General features: G+C 37.7%; 1 protein-coding gene and 1 long non-coding RNA gene across 2 annotated transcripts in view; one reads left to right on the top strand and one right to left on the bottom strand.

Moving 5' to 3' along the window:
• The window catches only part of LOC140949852 (uncharacterized), a 218,276-nt gene that overhangs the window by 96,618 nt on the left and 94,461 nt on the right, over positions 1-27,197 (bottom strand). The gene's annotated exons all lie outside the window — the stretch shown is intronic.
• LOC140951208 (uncharacterized) lies at positions 18,129-21,072 on the top strand. The gene is made up of 3 exons (XR_012167264.1): positions 18,129-18,234; positions 20,203-20,409; positions 20,920-21,072. It is a non-coding gene; the product is annotated as an uncharacterized lncRNA (long non-coding RNA).

Genomic DNA, 27,197 nt, shown 5'->3' with positions numbered 1-27,197 from the left:
CTTAAATTGTTTTATATTTGCCTAAGACTAATATGACAGTACTTTATTTGCGACAACTCGGGTCTTTGAAAAGAAATACTGGTTTAAATACTTAGCCACTACTAAGTTGAAATCTTCCCTACAAAAATACATTTTGTTATTATGTTTATGCAGTTTCGTCTGGAGCTGGAGTATTTTCTCAAATGTAACTGTCTGAAGAGATGCGATTCTAAGCGCACTCTTTACTAGGGTGATGTCTCTTTCTCTTCAAATGTTTCAATACAATAACATAAAACCTTGTTAATTTACACTATACCTGAATTAAGATGTCTTTCCGAATTATGATCCTGAGTATGTTTACTCCCGTAGGCTACACTGAATTTGAAAAAAAGTAGATTTGTTCACAAAGCGGAGACTAAGGCTCTTGCAGCTGCTGTTCATAAAACTCCTTGATCTATAGGGAAACAAAGTGCCAAACATTAAATTATGATGTCAGACAGATATTCATTGTTCAGACATTTTGTTTCAAACAATATTTTCTCATCCTATGAAAAGCTACCCTATATTTCTTAACTATTTTAATATATGTTGTAGCTAACTTTTTATCTTAGGTAATTTTTCATTTTCTTTTGTTTCTACTTCATCAGCATACATAACCATATCCCAAAACAAACAAAAAACAAAAATTACCTGAGATAAAAAGTTAACTACAACATATGCATAAAAACGGGAAAACACAGAAAGGTTTTATGTACTTATTCGTCGGCAAATGGTTCTTTGAATTAGAGAAAGTCCTTATTAAAGTAGCCTAAACCCTAATTAGCCTGCAGGTTGCTTAATCGTACTAGCCACGGGAAACTTCCCAAGCATTAGTTATTTAATGTCAGAGAGGTTTTAAATATATATTAAAAAAATGATAATAGTAATAACAAACGTTATTAAAACAGCAAAACACTTTAATAATAATAATAATAATAATAATGATAATAATAGTAATAATAATATAGTCTTTATTCATAAAAGATAAAAATTGACATCTTCTGTTACAAGTAAGTGAGAGAAGTTTATTTGACACATACCTCGTATGAATTTTACAAGGTGGCTGTCATCTCTTGATGTGTAACATTATTGTGGAAATAGTTTCATGTAGAACAGGCATGTCTCTTTCCCCTTGTACCTTGTTTATATAACCATGACTCCCCTTAAAATCATCACAGCCCTCCGTTACGAGTATGAACCCTCCGACAGTATTTGTAACTATAGGACGACATTAAAAAATAGTCGATTCTGAGCCTAAAAGAGTGCTTTTCAGTCTCTAAAAAAACTTTACAAAAACAAAATAAATTTCAATTCACACCTTTTAAATGCTTGAAGTAGAAGAAGACTATCAAGCATCTAACACATTGATGCTTTCTCCAGAGTTCGTCTTGCAAACATCCATAAGTATAAGGCATTAACATCTGCCAGTAACTTTTATTTTTGAGGCCGCATTTTATAACATCTACACAAGATTTGCTGCTTCAGGAAACGTCCACAAAATACGTTTCAAGAGGTTTGGCGATACCGTACTGCCGCATTTATAATCGCATGCCTAGTAATCTACTGGTGCTCTATTAATACCTCCATACGTCCTCGATTTCAACCATAAATATCTAGAAGTGGTTCTAGAACCACTCCCTTATGCCGAATCGTGGAGTTATAGAGGGCTCCAAAGTTCATCTGTTCCTGTTTTATGCAGGGATGTCGTTCAATTAAATGACGCGGGCAACTACGCTCTTTATCGTAGGGGCAATCCTATTCGATTTAAGACAGTTAGCCATTTATCGTTGAGGCTCAACTTAAAGCTTTAAGTGAAATGTAGTCTTCTTCGACAGTTGTTCATATGTGGATAGTATTAACTCTGCTGAACTGACCACAGTCCCCTTTCTTGGACAAAGTATGGCCCTGTGAAAGGTCTGTCATTCCCTTTTAGCGATGGAGCGTCCCTGTAGACTGGTGAAGCCAGACGGCTTAGAACAGAATCGATGTAATTGTTCAAAGGTTACTGGCATTGCTATTTTTTAAGAGACACTTTTCAAAATCACTACGAAAAGTAGGGCTCACAGCCCCCCCCCTCCCCCCTCCCCGGGGATACTCCCTATAATGGCCTATACGAGGAGGCTCCTCTTGAAAAGGGGTACCTTTCACTAATTGAATTGTATGGAAGGTAACAAACGCGTGGAACCTAATTCGCCATCCAAACATCACGCACAGTGGTTAAAACAAAGGTGGTCTCCAGCTTAACTTTAAAGGTAACTAGATATTTTTTAAGAATTTCCAAACACATTTAAGTTGGAGTAATGTGCTATCCTCGAATGCCCTGCGAAGGGAGAGGGTTAAAACCAAAATTACAGGTTCTAGTGTATCAAATGATAAGGCTGCAGACCCTACCCAGATTTTACCACCTAAGCGTGGTTTGAAATTAGCTCCTCTTAATACCAACAAGTTGACAACTCACATAGACGAGCTTAGGGTACTTTTAGCAAATAATGACACAGATGTTTTGTCAATTAACGAGACCAAACTCATTAAAAATGCAAGTGATGATGAAGTCCACATCCCCGGATATGACATAATTCGCCCTGACAGGATCGTAAAAGGCGGAGGTGGCCGGGGTATGTTTTTATTTGTTCCCTGCTGTCACCGCCTACGAGACGTGACGTAGCAAATTAATGAGGTTCTTCCTTCTTTGCTCCACATATCCTCAGCGTCTTTCATGTAGCCTATAGGTTGCCTTAGCATTATTAAGTTGCGGTAATGGAAGAGTAGGGCACATTGGAAATTGAATATTTAACGGAAATGATTGGTGATTTACGTAAAATTAAAAGATTGATTGCTTAAAATATATCGTCAATAACGTAGAAAGACAAATTCTACTAATATTCTACATTAACTGTCTTCAGTCTATAGTTAAAAGCAATGTGATAAACAGCACCTGCCGTCTTTTTAACCTCTAATTATAAAAGAAAAGTTTTACTTTCTAAAACAAAAACTTTACTTTATGCATCTTTCTCACTTGCTAACAGGAGAAAAAACTCCGCTGGATCGTATTCTTCATCAAATCCGTGATTTTGACTGAAAGGACTGTGACAAGTGTTTCATTTCAGTTGTGTTGTAAAACTGGAAAGAAAAAAACCTTTACCCAAGGTAAGGGTATATTTTCAATCTCATCTCTTTGGATAGCTTAAAGTATTACAACAGGTTACTTTGAAGGTATAAAATTTCTCACACACTACCAGCGGGGTACTTTTCGCTTTTTCGACTTGCCACCATTGATTCATTTGACAGAGTACAGAGGAAGATTTCACCGAGTTAACATCGTTTTGAATTTCTTTGGCCAGACCTGTGACATACGCGGGAAGTTGTTTAAGTTTTGTAATATACGACAAAAAGTCGCAAAACGCCGAGTGAACAGGATAAACGAGCAAAGAAAGGTGTGGGCGATTCGCAGGGAAAATCCACTTGTTTCAAGTTTCGCTATTTTTATGATATTTAGTAGTCACATAAATTTATGGTAATTCGTGCAGGATAGAAGAAATTTGAACCGTTGAAAATTCGATCTACTGTGGTTAACAACGCACATAGACAAATTTGCCTGACATTCTGCTATCAGCTGCGATATTTATTACTGATGCTTCCCTTTTTTACTATTTTTTTTATAGTTCCTATCAGTTTTGAAGAAGGCAGAGAAAAAGGAATTCAAGATTATAATCCCGAAAGCCACCTTTAAAGGTATTTGGTATTTGACAACTCTTTTAATGAGAACAGAAGCAGATGCGCGAAGCGCAGCGGAGGACAATACTTAAGGTCAGGGCGGATAAAGGTTGGCAATGAAACGAGCGCGCCCGAGCAAAAAGGTGTGATGCAGTGGACTGGGATCAAATTATGGACTACAGTTTAAAGAGACGGCAAACGAGGAAATCTCAGGAAAATGAGTTATGAATTTAAAGGGTTTCGTTAATAGATAGATAGATAGATAAATAGCCTTTATTTTAAAACGATAAGTATTATTCATAGAAACAACTTCGGCGAGTTCCTCCTTGTGAAAAACATATCAACGACTGCCAAAGTTCGCAAAATAGATTTATCATAAGATGACAGCCATCTTCGCCTACCAACAAGTTTCTCGGATTTCGCCAGCAAAACATGAAGATCGTAACTAAAATTCATATCATCCTCCTGGACTTCTTACGGACATTTGTGTAAATTGACCCATTATGTGGGCTTGGAAACTCTTTGGTCCTTGTTCCCACTGATTGTCAACGAATAACTGAATAAACAAATTGCACTGTACTGTCACTCCTCTCTCCAACCATACTCAAACAAAACTAGTAGAATATGGCGTGTTTTTTTTTTGTAACCAATCAATAAAAGCGTTTGCTATTCTGTGCCGCACGTTTAGAGAATTTTGCAGTTAATCACAACTCAAACTTTTTTGACAAACTTTGTTTTTTGGATAGTATTAAGCTCTTCGTATGTTGAGTTTATTTGAATGTCAAGGGAAGTTTAGATAATGAGTGGCCCCTCGTTTGGACTGTTTATCTACTATCAAGATTCTTCTGTTATTCGAAGAGAGAGCTGGTTTGTTTATTTGGTTTTTGGGGTATTTTGGAAAGCTTCGCCACTGAATTCAACGAAAGTGAAAATTAAACATGCAGGCATTTGACAGCAGAATACAGGAAAAGTCTCACTTACTCTCTTTACAGCTCCCCCCCACCCTCTCGTTCTAGTTTTGCTGTAAAGTCAGGCGTAAGTTTAATTATTTCATGTCATGCGAGACGATGGCGATGTCTTCGTTTGCAGAAGCTTCAATTAATTTTATGGTTGCAAAAGGAAAGATAAAGTTTTTATAGAATACCCAGTTCTAGCGACTGCCAGTAAAAATTAAGGATAATTTGCGAAAGTCTTGCTTCGAGAGAAAGAAGGTTTTCGGAAACATTTCATTCACTGTACTTGATGTCTTGAATAAAGTGCTGTTGTTGTACATGTTTCAAAGAAGTTTTATTCATAAAATTTGTCAGAATGACGCGTGAGTGAAATGTCTTAAAATGGTTGAAACATGGCCTGTGATTTGCGCCTGTGTTTACTTATTAACTCACATTTTTAATACTCGCCGAAAATGAAGTACATAAAAGATTTGTCGATTATTCTACCGACAGACTCGTAAATTTGCCAAAATGATTTCGCCTTTTTGGAATACGTTTATATATTTTGTTGACACGTTTATAATTTGTAGTTTGAGTATAGCGCACATTTAGCCCTCCCTTACCAAACCATATGTATTTTGAAACTGATTTTAAAGTATTTAAAATGTATTTTCAGTATTTGAACACTATTTTCCTGTATTTTAATACTATTTGACAAAAAAATTTAAATTTTCGCCCCTGTTTGAAATATATCTTGGGTGTAGTTAAATTGTATTTCATGTAAAGGAAAACCTCTCTCATCAATTTACAATGTATTTTGTTTAATAAATATGATTAAAATAGAGTATTTAAAATGTATTTTGGGCATATAACCACTAACACTGTTACAAACAGAGTTCAAATAGACTATTTGAAATATGTTTTAAGGGCTTTTATGCTGACTGTAATTAAGATACTTTTAAATAGGGTACTTTAACTCTGTTTTGAGTTGTATCTAAAATGTATTTTGAGACGCATCCACTCACAAAGTTACAAACATAGTTCAAATAGACTATTTGAAATATGTTTTAAGAGCCTAAATGCTGACCGTATTTTAAATCCTTTTAAATAGGGTACTTTAACACTGTTTTGAGTTGTATCTAAAATGTATTTTGAGACGCATCCACTGACAAAGTTACAAACAGAGTTCAAATAGACTATTTGAAATGTTTTAAAACCTTAAGAACTGACCGCATTTTAAATACTTTTAAATAGGGTACTTAAACACTGTTTTGAGGTCTATTTGAATTGTATTTTGGGCACACAGCACCCTGACTATAAAAACAAATTATCCATAAACTATTTGAAGTCTGCTTAAAGTCATCAAATGCTTACCTTATTGTAAATACTTTAAAGTAGTGTACTTATAACTTATTATTACTAGGGTGCAATACTGTAATGTCTTTTGGGAGACTTATACTCAGACTATAAATAAAAGTAACAATTGCACAAAGTTAATTTTTAAGCCTTCATCGTGTCACGAACTCATAAATGACTCAAAACAAGCTGTCACATATTGTGGACCGGATTCTCCTCCCAACAAAGTTCGAAGTTGAGCGAAAAATTAAATCTAAATTAAATAAAAAAAGAGAAGAAAATTAGGAACAGGTTTTAGCTTTGACTGACAACACGTAACTGTGACAGTGTTCGATAAAAGATCTATCCGTTCCTCACTGTTCATTACCTGCAAGCTCTCTGCGAAAATCTCCGCGTAGATTTTAGCCGTGATTCAATTAATGCAGTTACGGGACTTTCCATAAGTTTTTTAAAAGAAACTTCTTAAAATCGCATTTTAATTTCATATAGAAATTTTTTCACAAACAGCCGAAGCCGCGGGCCGAGAACCGGATGCACGCGGTCAACAGAGGTTTATCTAAAATAAGCCCTTGAAATTACATAATAAATAAATTATCCAAGCTAAGATCTCACCTCATATATATTGCATCAAGAAACAAAGCTCAGATATGAATAAACTCCGACATATGGTTATAATCTTTCTCTCATAGATTATTCCGCACATGCATGGCATATTATTTCTAAGATGTCACGCGCGACTGAAATCACGACTTCGCGCCGCGGTGATGTGACAAATGCACGTGATAAACAAACCGTCCTTTGTCCTTTGCTCATTTTAAATTATTGTACCGGCGGTTGCTGTGATGGCGGGTGCGCTTGATTTTACTGTTTGTTACGATCTTACAAAAGTATACATTTCAACTCTGCGGATTGTCTGAACACGTAGATGTTGCATTTATCACGGATCAAAAATGGGTATGACTCCTCAGCGACTGTTATGTACTTTGAAAGGATCTGGTTCAGTTTCTCTCCGAAGTACGCGGTCTTGTGCTGTCTTGCGTGTTAATCCAAGAGTCTTCTGTTATGTGAGTATTATACACAATATATGCATAACATTTTACTAAGACGCTTAAGTATACGCCATATGAGAAACAAATGAAGGGTAGTAAACATTTATATACTCCCGCCTGTACGGCAATTTTAGTTTTTACAGGGTTCCATGCTCAGCCTCGCTGTTCTCAGTCACTTGATGTCACGTCACCGACCTCTTTCATGCTCGTGTAAATTTGATGGTGTTATTCTTATGTTGTTCTTTATCAGCCAATAATTAAACATTCAGGCGTAGCCTGCAAGCTTCTGATAATAATTGAGTAAAGCCCTGAATATAATAAAAAATGTAAGTTACATGTATGTAGATTATTATTTACCGGTAACGTAACGCAATACTCTTTTGAAGCGGAATATTGATAGCCTGTGTACCGACCCCCTTCCCCTCCGATTTTTATTGAGGGGAGGGGGTTTGTACACAGGCTAAAGATTGATTTCAGCATTTCTGAAAAATTCCATAAGAATTTCCCGAGAATTCGTAGGGAAATCAACGTAAAGTAATCGGCTAAAAGATAATTCCGGTGAAATCCTAGCGTAGGACTGTGTGGAGAAATTTCGCAGAAGTAAATCTTGCTTTTTCAGAGTAATTTTCGACGGTTTTGTATTCATTTTATTTCATGAATTTAAATGGTATTTTCATCCTGTTTTTGTACTATTTTTATACTCTTTCGACCGATTTTTGTACTGTTTTCAGACAACTCTAAGGCTATTTTCTTACAATCTTATACTGTTTTTGCATTTTTGCATCCTATTTTTGATGTATTTTCACAATATACGCGTGCTATTGCTTTTCTTCCTCTGTGGTATTTTAATACTATTTTCAAAGTATTTTTATTGTATTTGCAAATACGATTATTTTACTAAATTTCGAAACCCATTAAAAAGCTTTTAAAATATACTTTGAAGCATAACATTTTAAAAGCGTTTTAAACAGGTTAAAACACCTTTAAAATCAGTCGAAAAATATATTAAAAATATATTTTGGACCTATTTTAAACCTGCTTTTTTCAAAATACGTTTAAAATTGCCATTAAAAATAGTTTTAAAATAGTATAGCTAATTAAAATATGTTTCTGAAACTGTTTTTATCCTGTTTTTATTCCGATTTATAAGATATTTAAAAACTATTTTAGACCTGTTTTGAGCCTTGCAAAAGCCCTGGAATTTTTTATATATTTTAAACGAATTTAAAAATACATTAAAAATTCTTTTTTAATAGCGTTTTAAACAGCTTAAAACACCTTTAAAAGCAGTCAAAAAGTACATTAAAAATACACTTTCACCCTATTTAAAACCTATTTCACAAAACAGGTTAAAAACAGTTTTCAAAAATAGCTTAAAAATACATTCAAAACAGTGTTGGATTTGGTAAGGGATAAATACACAACACGCAAAGCGCAGTTTGTGTAAACTGCAAAATTATGGTTATTCCTAGGGGGTAATGTTAAATACGTTTACTTATCAACCTTCCTGGGTCTTTTCACCAGAAGACACCAAAAGAATAACTTAGTAAAGGTTACAGAGTAAAAGATATTGTGGTACATAATTTAAAGGGTAGTTTTACACGTAACGGTTTGTCGCTCCGATTTTGCAAAGCCAAGGAAGCTTATTCTAAACAAAAAATCGGTCTAATTTACTATTCGGGTAGAATCCCTTTTAGACTGAAAGATTGACTTATAAACAAAAACTGTGAACTGGACGCAGCCAAAATGTTTCGTATGACAACCAACCTTTTTAAAACATTGAACCTCATGGGCTAATTAGCTTTTCAAAGAGCTGTGGTGGAGGGGTTTCAGTGATGCAGACGTATCGGTAAGAACTTTTTTCCAAGGCTATTACTATGATCCAACTTGATTAATAATTTTCTCTTTTTGTTTTAAAATCAGTTCAGTATAAATTTTGTGGTTTTAAGTAATGTTCCCTGCTAGCAGAGGTCTCTCACGACGAGGCATTTCATTTTTGCCTCGTCGTGAGAGACCTCTGCTAGCAGAGAACAAGAAAGATAGCGCTTTCAAAAACTGCCCACCTTTATTTTAAACACGTAATAGATACTACATGAGCCAATCAGAGTTAAAAGAGACCGGGCAAGCCTGGGCAAGCCTATTGTTCCTATTTAATAAAAGAGACGCTCATTAGTAAACCTATACCGAATTAGTATGCAGGAAGGTATGTGAATGTTAATGATTTACCGTGTACCTACTCGACTTTAACAATTGATATGCAGGAGGGCTAGTTGAATATTAATGATTTGCCTATACCTATGGCTACACTTATACACCAACAGGGCTTAATTTTAATTATAGTATACTACTTCGTATGCTATGAATTATGCAGATTGTGGACGGTTGAGGTGGATAAGACTGTTTTCGAATCTGCGTAATTGTTGATATTCTGAACTAATGGTCGTTGATTAAAGTTATGGTTATGTCTTGGCTGATATTCTGAAATTAAAAACAAGAGAGAGACTTTTCGAAAAGCGTCTATTATTAATGACCAAACACATTAATTATTGGTAGAAAACCAGAATTACTGGAAACTTTGACTGATTCATAAACCCATTGGCTCCTGCTTGATTCAATGCGATTCATTCGATATCCGTTATTGACCAAGCGTGAGGTCAAGATGGCTGGATATTGGCCATTTTTTGCCTTTTTTATGGACCGAGAAGAAGTCGAGGTCGATGAAAACGCAAAAAAGGACGAGGCCAATATCCAGATATCCTGACTGAACAAGCTTTGTCAATAACAGATTTATGATGGCCAAAAGGAGAACATTTTTCTTACGGGACCAACGCGAGATATCCCGAGAGAGCAAGAATGGCTTGGGTTGCCAGTAGAAGACAGGATTCGCTTTATCTTGCCCGCTCGCGGATTCGGCCATATAACAAAATTCCTTACCGTCTGCACCCCATTCATTGGCAATAACAGTTTGATAACAGTTTTTTTATCTATCTTGTTAGGACTGTTGGCATATATCATGACCCATATTGGCTTGTTCTTGTTACTTCTCCTTGCGATAACAATGTCTCAGGCTGGTAAGTTTTGTCACTGTCACGCCATCAAAGAAAAAAAATCAAAACTGTTCAATAGATATATTCCAGAATCTGGGAAACAAAATGGGATAAATATCCTAAGATCTTCACCAAGATTCAGGTCAGCGCAATTTTTTCGTTTTAGAGATACTCGGAGAATTGATTTACCCAAAGTTATAGAGCTTTGTGTGGAGCCGCCATGTTGGTGCCCATCCGGATGAACACCAACACGACGGCCGGAACTCAATTGAAAGCGTGAATTCATCAGTCGAGAAACTCTTAAAAATTTAAGTGATACTTTTTATAACACAATAATTGTCCAGATAGCAAAATCTCCCCAAATAGGGTACTTTTTTAAACCTGACAGCTCTCTCGGCCGACATGTAAATGCCGCGTCACTCAAAAGCTTATTAGAAATTCAAGGCACTGTATCACAAAAGCAAATCTCTTGCGAAGCAAAAATTGTTTGAATATTGATTTTTAGTACGTATTAAAACCGTGGATAATGTTTTAACGCCGTCTCATGCTCGGGATATCCAGAGCTATTCACCTTCGCCAAACTTGCTTAAGTTACGAGAAAAATGTTTTTTCGGTTTTCTTTCGTAATGACTCAGTCAATTCTAAGCGTGGCCATCGCCCCTGGGCATTTGTTGGGCATTTGTCATGTTGCCTGGTCTCGGCGGTGGGGAATTGTCAGAAAACCTCTGCCCGGGGGTGGGGCATTTGTCAATTCTTCTAGACGCGGTTAACTTTGTTCTTTTTTCAATATTTCACTTTCAAAAATATGTTTATTTAAATAAGTTTAGATATATCTATAAAAAATATTTTTAATAATTATACTTTAAAGAGTTATATGTGGTTCTCGCTCCATCACTTCCCTGTCCACAATATTTTTTTGCATCCGTCTGCTTCCCGCCATCGTGATCAGTTCGCACATGGAGGAAAAACAGTAAATACATACGCTTTCTTTGTGCGTGAATGGTTGAGCCAGAAAGGACTAGAAAAACTTTGCGAGATATTTGAAAGCTAACATAAACTTCGTTTTACATTGTACGATCAATGCAACAATTTTTAAATACGCTGACGAAACGGTTCCACCGTGATGAGAAAATAAGCTTACTCATGTTAAGCTCATCGTTGTTTGTTTATCATTCACGTCTTCGAAAAATAAGAAAGGTATTATCAAAATTCTAGTTTATATTTCTGTCATTGATATTAATCAGATAGATGTGTTATTTTGTGCAATAATTATAACTAGCTGCTAGGGGCGATTTGCGTAGGGGTTCACACGTTTTGATCGGACTATTAGAGATTTCCCATAAAAATGGTATTTTCAGCTTATTTACTGGAAAATACAATTTTGGTGTTGTCCCAGGGTGGGGAATTTGCACTATATTTTTGAGCCCCACCGTGGGGCATTTGCAGCTTTTCCAAAACAAAATGACAAATGCCCGGGGGACGGGATGGGCACGCTGGGAATTGACTGAGCCATAACGTAAAAAAAAAGCTGTTCCCGTTGAAATTCGGTTTTGCAGTTTTTACAGATAAAGCTTGAAGGGATTTGTTTAGCTCTTGCGGGGACATTTCTTCAAAAACAATTGTGAATTCTTTCTCTGTTTGAAACCATTCTTAATAATAATAATAAAAAATTAAATTCAGTTTTAAGCTTTGGTAACGCATGACGGTGAAAGATCGATGACACCGGTAAAAAGGTTTTTTTGTTACAAAATTAATTAACAGTTAATGAATGAGGCTGAGTATCTTATGAAGAATTTTGGAGATCGAGGAGGGTGTTATCCGTCGAGGAATAATGAATGAATGAAGATGCCAGGGCATTACAAGACGCTTTAGAAAACCTTAACACATGACAACAGGTTTTTTGTTAAAAAATTCTGAAAATTATGAACTTAAGCCAAAATTTAAGCTCTAAAGTTTTCAGTGGGCAGAGTTCTCGACCGATAATCAATTTGATAAACATGACAAAAACCAACCATTGTGAGCGTAAATCGTCACCCATAATAATAGGTAATCAAATGGTATACTCGTGAAATTTACACATACTAATACGTCATAAAAGTAAAAACTCAGGTGGAAAGATAATTGATTAGTTTGATGACGTCATGTGAAAAACAGCAACGCCATGGAAATATACAAAAAAAGGCGGAAAGAGAGTGAGATTAACAGGCTCCTACTCTTCTCTAAGAATTTTTGTTGTCAAGTTTATCTCGGATTGCCCCGTTTTTGTTTTTGTTAGTTCAATAACCACACAGCAGTTCAATAAGTACACAACAGATCAATAACCACACCAGTAGTTCAATGACCACACATTAGTTCATTGAGCGTAAACTACATGTAGCTGCGGGAAAAATAGCCAACACAATAGTTATTTTTAATAAGAATGTATAGCATTAAGTAAGTGGTAAATACTCATTTAGCTATGGTACGAGAACTAAATAGGTAAATAGCTATGTTACACTGTTATTAAGTTCTAGTGAGCTCACTAATATAGACAGGAACATAGACTGATGTTAATTTAAAATTTTTAGTCTGCTCAGAAGGTCTGTCATTCTCATCCATATACTGGGCTATTCTGGTATATGGCAACCATGTCTTTCCCTTAAACTGCCCGCTGTGCGCCAGATCTGTCAGCTTTGTTTACTGTAGAAGGTCATTGCACTTGTGCGACAGGCATCCTTTTGGTTGCTTGTAAAATCAGATAGGGATGTTTATGGGCGGGTATCATGGTTGTAAAACCGCGTCATATCTCATTATCATTTTCATTTAAATACTTGCTTGTTTGTTTATATGTCACCTTCATCACATTTATTTATTTATTTATTTATATTTTTTGACTTAGCCCATAATGGAAACGGTTAACTAAAGCAGTGCTGTACAATTTTTTAAATACATAATAGTTTATGTAATTTAAGTCTATATCTACATCGGAATACGAAAACCGAACTGGTGAGAAAGAGGCCTCACTTGCACACCAGGATTAATATTACTGTGACGTAACTCCTTCAAGTTGCGCGCGGAAGTTGCCGGCGGTTGCTGGTTATCATTTGAAGAAATTGCGCATGATGTGGAATGACGTAAGCCATCGAGTGAAGAAAACATAGTACGGTCATCCTACTCGTTGTTTTTATTCAAGCTACGGTGAGTTAGACGCATTTGAAACTTTATTTCTAATTCGTTTTGGAAAGAAAACTGTTGGTACCTTTCTAGGCATCGCCTGCAATTGTTATGATCTCTTATATTTGCACAGACATTATCGTATCGAAAGCAGATTTTTGAAATATGGTCAGGAAACGAGCAGCGGCCTTTCAAGTTTGAAGCAACCAAGAAAGTTAGAAGTTCAGGACTTGTACGGTAAAAAATAACTATTTTTAAACATGGATTGTTGCATGGTAGTCGACTCAGGCACGTAGGGCCAGCTGTGGTACCACGGTTTGAAACGTGCGGAAAGAGAGTAAAAAAACAAGGTTTCATCCATCGTTAACTGTTTTTTTCTGCTTTATCAACGCGCGCTTTATCGGGTTTCTAGTTGAAGTTTTCTCCGGACGAGTCGGTGTTTTCCCTTTTCGGCGCTGACTCTCTTTCCAGGTCTGTTCACTGTGCCCCTGATGAGAATGACAGACCTTCTGAGCAGACTAAAAATTTTTAAATTAACATCAGTCTATGTTCTTGTCTATATTAGTGAGCTCACTAGAACTTAATAACAGTGTAACATAGCTATTTATCTATTTAGTTCTCGTACCATAGCTAAATGAGTATTTACCACTTACTTAATGCTATACATTCTTATTAAAAATAACTAACGTATTTGTGGCTATTTTCCCGCAGCTACATGTAGTTTACGCTCAATGAACTAATGTGTGGTCATTGAACTACTGGTGTGGTTATTGATCTGTTGTGTACTTATTGAACTGCTGTGTGGTTATTGAACTAACAAAAACAAAAATTGCCCAATGATGGGATCCGTCTGCGATACTATTCGCCGCTACTGATCTCTCAAAATAGTCAAAAGCTAAACCAATTAAGATAAAAGCCGTAATACTTAAGAACCTTGCATGTTTTTAACAAGATACGTGTTAGGGCCTGTTTACATGGAGGTGGGGGACCCCAGTTAGGTGAGATAACATGTGGCGGGTCACCCCACCTATCATGTAATTAAACGTGATCAAATTAAAATGAAAAGTATATGGACAGGCGGGTTTCCCCACCTAAGCGGGTTACCTCACCTACCTGGAGTCCCCCACCTCCATGTAAACAGGCTCTAAGAGTTTATTTTATTATATAAACACCAATGACATACCAGGTGAGCTTTCGCGCGAAAACATGATATCTTCACACGTTATTTTCAGATGCGAAAAGATCACCGTTGCTATGGCTACATAATAAATCGCGCCTTTCGCAGCAAAAAAGTATTTAAGGGAAATGGTTTGGCAATTCATCGGCGTTTATGTAATAAATAGAAAATCACATGGCCGCTTGGAGATACAAAATTTCTCCTCTCGTGTTAAAAATATTTCACTCGTTTGCTGTGCTCACTGGTGGAATATTTTTTCAACACTCGAAGAGAAATTTCATATCTCTGCGCGGCCATGTAATGTCCTCTGTTTCTTTCTTGCAGTCTTATTACATGCTATGGGCAGAGTTCTGATATAGCAGTGAAACTTTATTCTACGTATTATAACTGTTTGTGGTCCTAATTGTAGCTTCATAAGAAACAGCTGCATAAGCTTGCATTTGAACATAAGTGCCACCTGAATTATTATTATTATTATTATTAATTAGTGTCATCTCAACGGACATCTTCCGGGAGTTGGTCCCTTCCATTCTTATGTAATTTTCATTGCTTTTCTCTATAAGGCCGACACCTCACATGTCCTCAAGACTGGATAGAATTTGAAAACTCGTGCTATAAGGTTATGGATAGTTTTGGTTATTCGCAGGAATTCAGTTGGTCGAGAGCTTTAAGCGTGTGTTATGGGTTTGGAGGATACCTTGTAAGTGTGGCGAATAAAAAGGAAATGGATTTTGTTTATAGCCTTTCTCCCAAGATCACCGACAGTTCAGCTTGGATTGGGCTGGTTTATTACTTCCAGAAAAATGAATATCTATGGAGCAATGGAGAACCTTTTAATTGTTCTTTTTCCGTCGAGTCGCTTTGGTACTGTATGAAGATTACTGTACGTGAAGACAAATGTGGCGAAATCTTCAGAAATGATTTGAGCCTCACCGAATGTTGCAAGAAAAAGAAATATTTCATCTGTGAAAGGGGGAAAGGTAAGTTGTTCCTAAGAAAGCACTTGATAAGAAAAAAATGAAGGATAGGCGGGGTTGTGTTTTTGAGTTAAAAACATCTCATAAACTACAGCTACAAACCAGTGAGGAGCACCGGACCTTCTGTAAACAAATATAAGGATATATACAAATAGATTTTGAGATTCCTTTTTATTTAATCTCTGTATTCTCTCCGTCTTCTTGATGTAAGGATCAGTTTTTAATTTGTAGTTTTGCATATATATGGTCAGTTTTGAGCATATTTGCCAAATAAAGATGAAACTTAAGCTTTGACTTGTTCGGGTGTTCGGGGGGGGGGGGGGGGGTCGTCTCTATAAAAATTTGGAGGTGCTCGTCTAAATTTTCAAAATACACCCCTAAAAGATATCAGAATATAGCATCTGTGTGTGGTTCAAATTCATTTTAACCCCTCCTGAGAGGTATTGTACGGAAAAATGGTTGAGTAACCAAAATACATCCTATAATTTTCAGCGAGACACCTCGACAGGCTTCTAAAAGGTACTAAAACAGCTCTTATGGCAACATCTAATATGTTCATATTTTAGATCAGAGCCGGCCACTAAGTGGTATCAATCCACAAATCAAATATTAACCCCCAAAAGGTAGGACGAGTTCCCTTATGATCTTTTTTGGTGACTTCTCCCCTACGGACTTGTTTTGCTTTCGTTTTTTTTTCTACACTTATCGCCAAAGTTACTTTGAGTTTTGATTGGTTCACTGCTTACGTTTTCCCTCTTGTCGGATTAGTACATGTATGTGTCAATCAAATGCCATAATTTCACGGGTGTTACACTCTTGTCCAAATCCTACTAATGTGGACGAGGGAAATTACCACCTAATTTCACGAGTATAGCATTTGATTACCTCTGATTAATATCATGGGTGACCCCACTGACGAATTACGCTCACAATCGTAGGTTTTTTACATGTTTATCACAAGATTATCGAACGAGAAATCCACGCTCTGAAAACTTAACTTAGCTCAAAATCTTCGTTAAGTTTATAAGTTTCAGACTTCTTCGACAAAATTCCTGATAGAATCCTTCTTGATGTGCTCTTTCGTGTGTTTAGGTTTTCTTAACCGTCTTTTGATGCCCTGACATCTTCTAAAATTTAAAAACTTTGCCGCCATCTTAGCACTGAGAAGTACGAAAGGTTGCCAAGGCAATTTTATAATTTCACATGTGAAATTATAAAATTATCGCTGAAATTTCTCGCCAATTTGTCACCGATCAGATTGACTTTCTTGGTTTAGTGTACTACTAACTGTTCTTTAAATTAGGTCCACTGGCTTGTTCTAGCGATTGGCATCTCAGTGGATCGTCTTGCTACAAAGAAATTTATAAAAAAAGTACATGGAAAGATGCTCAAAAGGCATGTTTTGACTTCGGAGGAGGTCTGGTGAAGATAGATAATTACTATGAGCACCTATTTTTGATTCGTTTCCTGGAACTTTCTGCTGTAAAGAAAGAGGAAATAGGTGTAAGTACGAGTTATTTACTGCAGGCAACACCAGGTGTTAAAATCAAGCGTAAAGACATGCTTACTCATATCTTCTTCTTGTGTAAAGAATAGAGAGAAGTTACTACGTCACGTTGCTACGGAGGCAAAATTTCTGAATCTCAACAAACCTTGTGTTCGCGCAAATATGGCAGTTTTTACTTGCTGAGTTGTTTGAATATTCTCCTATGCATGATTGTTCTGATCTCAGGAACAAAACAGTTAGTAGCCCATTCGCCACTTTAGAAAATTTCATAATAATCCTTTTGTCCCCCCCCAAAATTTTGCATAACGATTGTTTTCAGTTTCTCTTGGGACTATGCAAAATGTTTTTTGGGGGGACAAAAAGATTATTACGGTATTTTCTAAAGTGGCCAATACTTTTCTTCCATAAGATTGTTGAGATCCAGGAATTTTGCTACCACGATAAGGTGAAGTCACACTTCTCTCTATTGTGCAATGTTTAGTGATAGTGCACTGTCTGTCAACCTAGGCTTACTAAGAAAGACGTAACAAAAGCACTACCGTTTTTTTAAAGGTGGGTGGCAGTGATTTGCAGCATTTTTCGAATAATGCGACAATAACAAACGCCCCATGATTAGTGACGAGGCTATAAAAACTTTTTGACAGGTTTTCATGTTTTAAAGCACCCTTAATGATAGCCTTAAGGTGGCTTGACCTGAATGATTATCTTGGTACAGTATTCGATGATGTTGTTAGCCTGCGCGGGAGCTGCAGAAACAATTTCCTCCCACGGTCCCCACGGGAAAAACTTCAATTCTCTCCTTGCAAGAAAGGAATGTACAATTTGTAAATCGCCCGTAAAATTGACACATTCACTTGGATAGTAACAGAAGCTTTAATTATATACAATGTCCGACAGAAATAAAACTGATTTTAATTTGCTTTGCAAGTTTTAAGAGACAGAAAATTACTGTTTATAAATAAAAGTATTTAAAACCCCAGTAATTAATTTACTTCTCACTTAGGGCAAAAATTAATGACTCCAAACTAATGCCAATCATTTCTTATTTCAAAAAGCTAAATTGCCTATCCATCCCCGGCTCAGGCAGACCTGAATGAACCCCCATTTAATATGGGGGTCTTGTTTGTACTTAACTAGATTTGTTAATGTATTGTCTGTGTCCATTTTTAAGTACGTGTGGGTTGAGAACACCAGGAACTCAACATGTAGACGAATGAAGACAGACGCTGGAAGGATTGAAGAGCCGGATAAATGTGACCACCTTTTGCACTATGTTTGTGAAAGGCCAGCCGCCTCAACAATAAGTAAATACAAATTTTATATGATCCAATACTACTAAAGGTTTTAGTTAATGCTCGGGGGGACTGATGCTTCCCCATAAAAAGACGGGGATACTCGACGCCTTGTTTAGGCGTTCGGGTAAATTGCAGATCAGTTTAGTGTCATTACTCTGGTTAAGGACTGAAAGCCATATTTGGACCTACACAAGTATCTTTAAGGGCTTTGCGCGAAGAAATGACAGATAAAGAAGAAGAAAAAAAGACACAGTTAATAGGCACAATGCAAACGTCGAACTTTTCATGTACCGAACTTGATACCTGTTAAATGATATAAGTTCAACGGTTGTTTCGGACTTCGAACTTAAGATAATAGCCAAAGTATTTTACAGACATTCTCTTACCGTGGGAACGAGGTTGTAAGGGAGTCATAGTTTTAGTCTTAGTATTCAAATCTCGTGACTGACCAGCTCTTCAATTTTCCCAACTTCGCTCGCATTTGGAACGAGCTGAAGATTTTTAATTCCTACAGACCATTGAGCTTGAAAAGCCGGCGAAATGACACAGACAACACGGTAATTAGAAATTAGAAATTAAAACCTGGGTACTAAATGTGTACCGCGGTACTTATCTCCCTTTTTTTCCTATCACCTGGAGAAAATGGCTCAATTTGTTTTTCCTGGCTGGCTAATTGTCAGCTATTTTTTACTGTGAAAAAGGGAAGGAATAGACATTTCTGGCTGGGAAAATGACTTTTTGGTAAAAATCCTAGCTGGGAAAAGCCCTTAGGTAAAGATCCTGGCTGGATATTGTATTTGAACATGTACCTCTAGCTGGCTTTGGGGAGCGGATATAATTTTCCCACAGAAGTTAATAATCAACCAAAAAACACTTAGTGACTCTCAAAATATTACTGGAGGCGATTTCCAATCACTTTCCAATTTTTTCTCGTTGAGTACTCCTGACTGTTAACGCAGCGGAATTGCAAACTGTACAATGCCGTCAGCAGGAGTCTTCACGACGGTTTTGCGAGACACCTAATGTCCATGAGTTAAAGTACGGCTTCTACCGTCAAAGCATGTCAAAACCATGCTTGTTTTCCTCGAATTTATTTTTCAATTCCTCATAAATAAAGCTCTACCAGCGTCAACCGGAGAATTTTATGGGCAAAAAAGTTAAGGATAATTAATTGAACGATTTTGTTTAAAATTAGTTGTCGTTGCGCAATAGATAACGCCTTGACCTTGCACGTCTAAGGTTCGGGGCTTGACTCCCGCTAAAGAATTTTTTTTTTGGTCGCTTTGTTTGGTTTTGTTTTTTTCTTAAAACATATTTTCATTTTTTGACAGACTTAAAATACACAGCTAGACTAATTGCAAGTTCATTATCAACTTTTATTCCTGAAATAATTAATCCACGAGTTAGCCATAGGAATGGCTAACTAAATTTATTAAAGATAGGGGTTACTTTGGCCGCCTTCCATTTGCTTGGGAAAATCTCAGTTTCTATCTGTTCTTAATGCTTGATAATGAAGGCCAAACAATACCACTGGCCACTTTCGATTACTTACACTTTCCTTTCGTTTACAAATATATCACTCAACAACTTTCAAATCGTTTTGACGTTTGGGGCTAGGGAAACGAGACGAAGATAAAACAACGGTTTTAAATTTGTTTTGGGTATCTCCCTTGCCAGGTCAGGGCCGATAGTTGTGAGAAAAATTGTTGATAGGTTCAACCAGTTCGTGTGCAGAATTAATTTTCGATGCTTCGATTTTTTCCTTATTTGCGCAATGTTACCCCATCTTTTGTGCGCGTTTCCTTTGCTCATTTCCAGATTATCTTTGAAATACTGCCGCTTAGCTACTTTAATGGCATTATTTGTCTCAGTATCTTTTTCTTTCGCTAAGCGGAGTGACCTTGTTAGATATTCTGTATCTAAAACACCCACGTGATAAGGCGACTACCCCCTCAGTTATCTTACATTTTTCCACAGGCAGTATTTGTTATAAGAACCCAAACAATGATTCATCGGTTCCCATCAAAGTCAACTGCTCATTCCCAGAAAACCTTTGTTTCAAATTTGACAAGAAAACGGAGGATAACGAACAAGTCACCATTCAAGGATGTATATCCGCTGATCAATGCAGACAGTTTGATGACCAACATTTGCAATGTTGTGAGGGAGATCTTTGCAATAATAGTAAGTGTCATGGTTATACAAACGCAAAACTTTATTAAATTTACGCGCACTCTAAGATTTTGACAATGTTGAAAAAAGAGACAAGTTGGTTCAAAATATTAAATCATGATGATGATGATGAGGAGAAAACTGAGCAGAAAGCAAAAGCAAATGTGGTTTACTCCTACAAAATTTATTCCTTTCTTCTTTTTAATTGTTACCTCTTTTGATTATAATGCTTCTATTTCGCAACTTGTAAGTCTTCGGCCAATCTCAGCTACCGCAGGATCAAGGTAGGGCCGATTTGCGGAAGAAAAAAATTGCGGTCTTTTGTCCTCGCCGAAGCGTAGTAGACAAGTTCCACTGTCAACAAGTGACAGTGTAGTAAGAGAAGAGGTTTTATCACTATATAAGCTCTAACATGTCTGTAACCCTTTTAATCTGACCGCATATTATTGGAAAAAACTTCCCCACTTCCATTTATAGTACAATACCTTTGATCACTGTTTGATATATTTATTTTGCTTGCAGTCATAGAAGCCACGACTCCCGCATCTGCACCAGAAAATTCCACTGTCATTAACAAAGTTATTTTTATTTCACTTGGTGTCACGTCCGCTATTTTGCTGTTGTCGGTCGCTATTTTCGTCTGGTGCTACCGAAAAAGAAAGGCAAAGACCATTGAAAGGTTTGTGGAGCACTGCTAATGCGTAGCTGGCGGTTTTTTGTTTGCTTCTTTTTTCTTTTTAGTGGTTGGTAAAGTAAGAGATTCATCCGCGCTAACAGCTGAACCGAGGAAAAAAAAAATGATAGGGAAGGAGGCGAGGGGAGAAGTAAATGAGAAAAACCTCCTATACTCAACCCCTGGAGATTTTTAAAACGCCCCTTCCAGTTTTTGTGAAAGGATGATGTGACATGTTTTAAGGTCTGACGTCAGCCGACAAAATGTAGCGCCAAAGTTTTTTTGTTTACGATCGTTTAATGTTTTTTTATTAGCGCTTTCCTGGTAATTATTCTCTCCCTTCGTCCCCTCCCCCATCGTTTTCTGTTTCGACCTCGGTTCCGCCGTGTTCGCGCGGCTGTAACTCTTACTTTGCAAACCACAAAATAAAAGGAGACACCAAAGAACCTCCAGCTATGCTGGCTTCATAAACACGGAAATAAATCTAACACTAAGAAAGCTTTTGTTTTGTCTTTTTATCTAAACGTAGCGATTAATCTTAGTAGTAATAGGGGTCTAGTCCCGCACAAATTTTCAGGGACATCGGGGACATCGGGCATACTGGAAAAACCAGTATCACCAGCAAGTCAGTTAAGTTGAATGTTGAGGGTTAAGTCAATAAAGTTGAATGTTGAGGGTTAAATCTGTCGAGTGCAGTGCCCAGTCGAGTTGAAATGTTGAGGGTTAAACCAAGAAGAAAATTTCCAAACCCTAACCCTAAAAACTAAAATCCATCGATGCAGTGTGCAAGGGTTAAATCAGTTGGGTTTAATGTTGAGGGTTAAATCTGTCGAGTGCAGTGCCCAGTCGAGTTGAAATGTTGAGGGTTAAACCAAGAAGAAAATTTCCAAACCCTAACCCTAAAAACTAAAATCCATCGATGCAGTGTGCAAGGGTTAAATCAGTTGGGTTTAATGTTGAGGGTTAAATCTGTCGAGTGCAGTGCCCAGTCGAGTTGAAATGTTGAGGGTTAAACCAAGAAGAAAATTTCCAAACCCTAACCCTAAAAACTAAAATCCATCGATGCAGTGTGCAAGGGTTAAATCAGTTGGGTTTAATGTTGAGGGTTAAATCTGTCGAGTGCAGTGCCCAGTCGAGTTGAAATGTTGAGGGTTAAACCAAGAAGAAAATTTCCAAACCCTAACCCTTAAAACTAAAATCCATCGATGAAGTGTGCAAGGGTTAAATCAGTTGGGTTTAATGTTGAGGGTTAAATCTGTCGCGTGCAGTGCTCAGTTGGGTTTAATGTTGAGGGTTAAACCAAGAAGAAAATTTCCAAACCCTAACCCTAAAAACTAAAATCCATCGATGTAGTGTGCAAGGGTTAAATCAGTTGGGTTTAATGTTGAGGGTTAAATCTGTCGAGTGCAGTGCTCAGTTGGGTTTAATGTTGAATGTTAAACCAAGAAGAAAATTTCCAAACCCTAACCCTAAAAACTAAAATCCATCGATGCAGTGTTGAGGCTTCGTCAAGCGCTGTGAATTTATTTAATTTATTTAATGTTAATTCTCTAACCATACAAGTAAATGTCCTAACCCAAACTAAGTGAGTGAGTTTCCCTAGGCTTAATTCCATCAAGTTTTATGTTGGTGATGTATACTAAATTAGTTATGTTTCACTAGGTCACGGTTGAGTGATTACGGGCAAGTTTGAGCAAGCCCATTGACGTCACATAAAATTTGCTGACTCAGCAGAATTTGTTTCTGTTTTTAGAACAGAGGGCTAGCGGGAGATATAAAAACGGGATAGCAACTCATACAGGTCATTTGATTACAATTCGTTGTACTGTGCAGACCTCTCATCATGGCAATTACTTACCCGCGACCTTGTCCAATCTGTGGAACCAAAATTAAGAATCGAGGAAATTTCTTCCGTCACAAAAAGTATTGCGGTACTAATGTTAAAGTACCTTGTTTACATTGTGACAAGACGTTTTCACGAGAAGATAAAATGGTGGCTCACGTCAAAAAGTTCCACTCCGAAGCGGCCAAGCGGAAAGCAGAGGAGTCTGCCGAACTCTTACGTCTAGAGTTATTGCATGCAAGCAAAGTCCCACACCTATCGGAAGATTCTCAGACTGGTGGTGCAGTGAGTACACGAGGTACCAAGCGTTCAGCTGATGACGGCAGTCCTGATGTCAAAGAATTAAAACCGAAGGTGAAACCACAAGAGGAAAACGAAGAGTACGACGAGGGACCTACTCCGCTCTTTGTAGCCAATGTAACAAAATTAGGACCAGCCAAAAGATGGAAGCAAAATGCCGTAGTCAACCAAAAATTTATCATGACTTTAGACCAACAGCGTCCTCCTAAAGAGTCTGAAGATTTGAATATTGCAGCCACTTACGCCATTGCAGAAGTCACTGATAATTTGATTGAGGAGCTCAAAATACCAGAGGATTATTGGATGACTTTACAAATTGGGAGCAAAGAACATCGCAGAGATGGCTTAACAGGAGAAACGTGGAAAGTAGACGTTGGCGATTTTACGAAGCGAGCAGCAATGACACAAGGAGTATTGCAAAAACTTTCACACGTCTTGAACAGTGGTGAATTTATTACCAATGATGTTGGTTTTTCAGCCTCGGTATTATTCAGCCGACCGGAACGAAAAGGTGGAAAAAGAGCAGGCGCTGGACCAGGTCAAAAAATATGGGAGAAAACGGTAAAAGAATCCAAGTGTGTGTGCGAAATCAAAAACAAAGATTCTCTCTGCTGTGGTAGGGCCATTGTGGTGATGCGTGAATATGCTAATCGTCAACGGGGTGATCCTAATACCTTTGAGAATATTCGACAAGATCGAGGAAAGAATACCCAACAACTCAAAGAGGCGAAGAAGTTACACAAAGAAGCTAACGTTCCCGAGGGTTTATGTGGATTGGAGGAGATTGAAAAACTCCAAGAGTACCTAGGTCCACAAGGATTTAGAATCATTGTGGTCGATGCAACACGAGGTGGTGTGATTTTCAAAGGAGACAAGTACGAAGACGCAGACAAGACCATCGCTCTGGTAAAATCGGTGTATGTGGATGAAAACAACCAAGAGAAAGCTCATTACGATGGTTTATACAGCATCCCTGGTTTTATGAATACAAGTTATTTTTGCAAGAAATGTTGTAAAGGGTACAATAGCGAAGACAGTGCCCATCACCGTTGCCAAGCAAAAAATTGCCCTGCGTGTAAAAGAAAAACGACCAAACATGAGGAGGGATGTCCTGACTTTACACTTTGGGTTAAACCGGATCGCAGTTGTAGAATCTGCAGACGCAAGTTTTACGGGGAGGCTTGTTTTAGAGCACATTTAATTGAAAAAGAAGAAGAAGACAAAGAAATGAAGAAAATCAAAGACACAATAGAGCAACAGCTCAATGAACCACTTCCACCACTTCCTGTTGAAATGAAAAGTACATGCAGTGAATTTCGACGGTGTTCCAAGTGTATGGTGTCTTACAAGGTCAACAAAGACTTACCACATAAATGCCTACATGTACAGTGTAAACACTGCTTGGAGTTTGTGCCTATTTACGAACACCAGTGTTACATTAGCAGTGAAGAAGAAAAACAGTTTAAGAGAACCCTTCAAAAATTAAGAAGACAGAAAAAGAAAAAAGAAAAGGTTTTGGGGTTGGTGGTTGAAGGACTACCTGACGACAACACACAAGGTATGATTGATACATTGATTGCTCAACGTAAGAAGAAATTGAAAGAACTACAGTACATCAACATGGGAGTTCCAATAGCAGAAATCAAATAAAGGGATTCGCAAGAAAAAGTAATTGACGAGCTGTTAGACGACGGGGTACCACAGGATGAGATCACTTTAGAAATGGTCAAGGAACGTTTGCCAAAACAAACAGAGACATCCACGAAGTTGCCTGCGTGCAGACGTCTCCTATTTCCTTTGTTTCACGCGGAAAAGGGACGTCTTCGTAACGCCGTCGCTAATCGTGTTCCAGCGTCCCGCTGGCAGGGTATTCTATTTCGCATAAATTGTGAAATAATATCCGGTTAGAAATAAGAGTTGACAGGCCAAACAAAACATTATAAGCTCGTGATACGGGCGAAACGTGACCTTGAGAGTCGGCTTGAACAGAGGTTTTTCTTCTTTTCTCTCTCGCGCGAAGATTACTAGCACTACACAGTGCATGTAGCATTCTAACCTTTGACTGAGTAAATCTCATTTTTGCCGCGCTAAGTCTTCCATTTAGAGGTCATGAAGCAGGTTCGTTACATGCATACTGAGTAATCATTTCCTGTGGTTTATGCTTCTGTGGGTGTTCCCGATAGGGTTTGATTTCAGATGCAGTTGTAAAGGGTTTAAATTTTCTTGACCTCTGTTACGGCTAAATAAAGATTTTAGTTTCTTTGGCTGGCTTTCTCCGAAATGCCTGCCTGGTGCGAAGTTCACGCCGCTTTTGTAGTTTTCTCAGACACTGTTTACAAATATGATGTGATGTGTCGTCCACAGTAAATTGTAAAGAAATAATTTCCTCGTACACGTTAAATTTTCCGCGTCCCTGCACAAGATTTCGGTCGCTCTGCTTTTCGATCGACGAAAAACACAGCACACAATCGCACATGTTTTGATTTGTTTTGGTTAGAAAACCCCGCTTACATAAATCATTTAAATCACCGCATACATTATCAGACCACATTCGATAACAACCAATCAGCGTTAAGTCAAACAATACGCACTGCGTGTCAGCCTATCACAGCGTGTTCCCAAGATCTTGGGAACCCAGCAGGACGTTGGAACACGATTAGCGACGGCGTTACGCAGACGTCCCTTTTCCGCTTGCAACAAAGGAAATAGGAGACGTCTGCACGCAGGCAATCCACGAAGAAGATTTTTGCAGATGATTTGATCTTTGCTGATATAGAATGTTTGATTGACAGCAGCAAAACCTTTATCCCGATTCTGATCTGCTATACTCGGGGACATGGCAAGACCATCTATCATCATTGGGGTAGGAACTGTGTGACTTTGTTTCTCGAAACATTGCAAGGATGGGCAGAAGCAGAAAAGGTAGAAAAAGGTGGAAAACTGCCAGAGTTGACTACTTTCTTTCATAATTTGAAAGGTTTTGATGGAGTACTCACAACCAACACGCTGTAAAACAAGAACTTAAAGGTAACAGACCAAATGGGGACAGGAACCAAGATATTACACTTTAAGCACCAGAATTTGATCTTTAAGGATTCTTTGAACTTTCTGAATATGCCACTAGCTGCTTTTCCAAAGACCTTTGGTTTAACAGAGCTCAAGAAGGGATTTTTCCCGCACAAGTTGTCCAAGCTAGAGAATTTCAACTATGAAGGCAAGATTCCAGATCTGAAGTACTTTGAACCACAGCACATGGATGGGAACAAGAAAGACGAATGTGAAACTTGGCATGCAGAACAAGTTTTTAAGGGAGAGAGTTGGAACTTTCAAACAGAAATGTTGGAATATTGCAAAAGCGATGTCAAGCTGTTGAAGGAAGGTTGCCTCAAATTTGCAACCGATTTTGAAAAGGAGGCCGGTTTTAATCCACTGAGACAATGTATCACAATTGCCTCCACGTGTCACTACTTTTGGCGGAATCATCAAATGCAGCCAAAAACCATCGCAGTGGAACCAGTTAACGGTTGGGGAGGATTGAAAGTCAACCAAAGCAAAATTGGTTTACAATGGCTGTATTACCAGGACAAACAACTCGGTGGAAACAGAATTAAACACAGAAGAAATGGTGGAGAACAAGTACTTCAAATCAAGGTTGGCAGAGTGACAGTGGATGGTTATGATCCCATAACCAAAACTGTGTACGAATTCCAAGGATGTGAGTATCACGGATGCAAAAAATGTAAACCAAACAACCGTCATACTAAAACCTTTCATCATCCAGACAGAACTGTGGAAGAAATTTTTCAAGTCACCCAACGAAAAACAGAGCTGTTGAAACAAGCAGGTTACACAGTGATTGAACAGTGGGAGTGTGATTTCAGAAAAGAAATGAAACAGAACGAGACATTACAGGAGCAAATTGAGAAAATGTCATGGGTCTCTCCCTTGGAGCCAAGAGAGGCATTCTAAAGACGTTTGATGGAG

Source organism: Porites lutea, chromosome 10 (assembly GCF_958299795.1).
Source record: "Porites lutea chromosome 10, jaPorLute2.1, whole genome shotgun sequence".
NCBI lineage: Eukaryota > Metazoa > Cnidaria > Anthozoa > Scleractinia > Poritidae > Porites > Porites lutea.
Note: the sequence above shows the minus strand (reverse complement) of the source record. Positions and strands in the feature narration are given on the sequence as shown.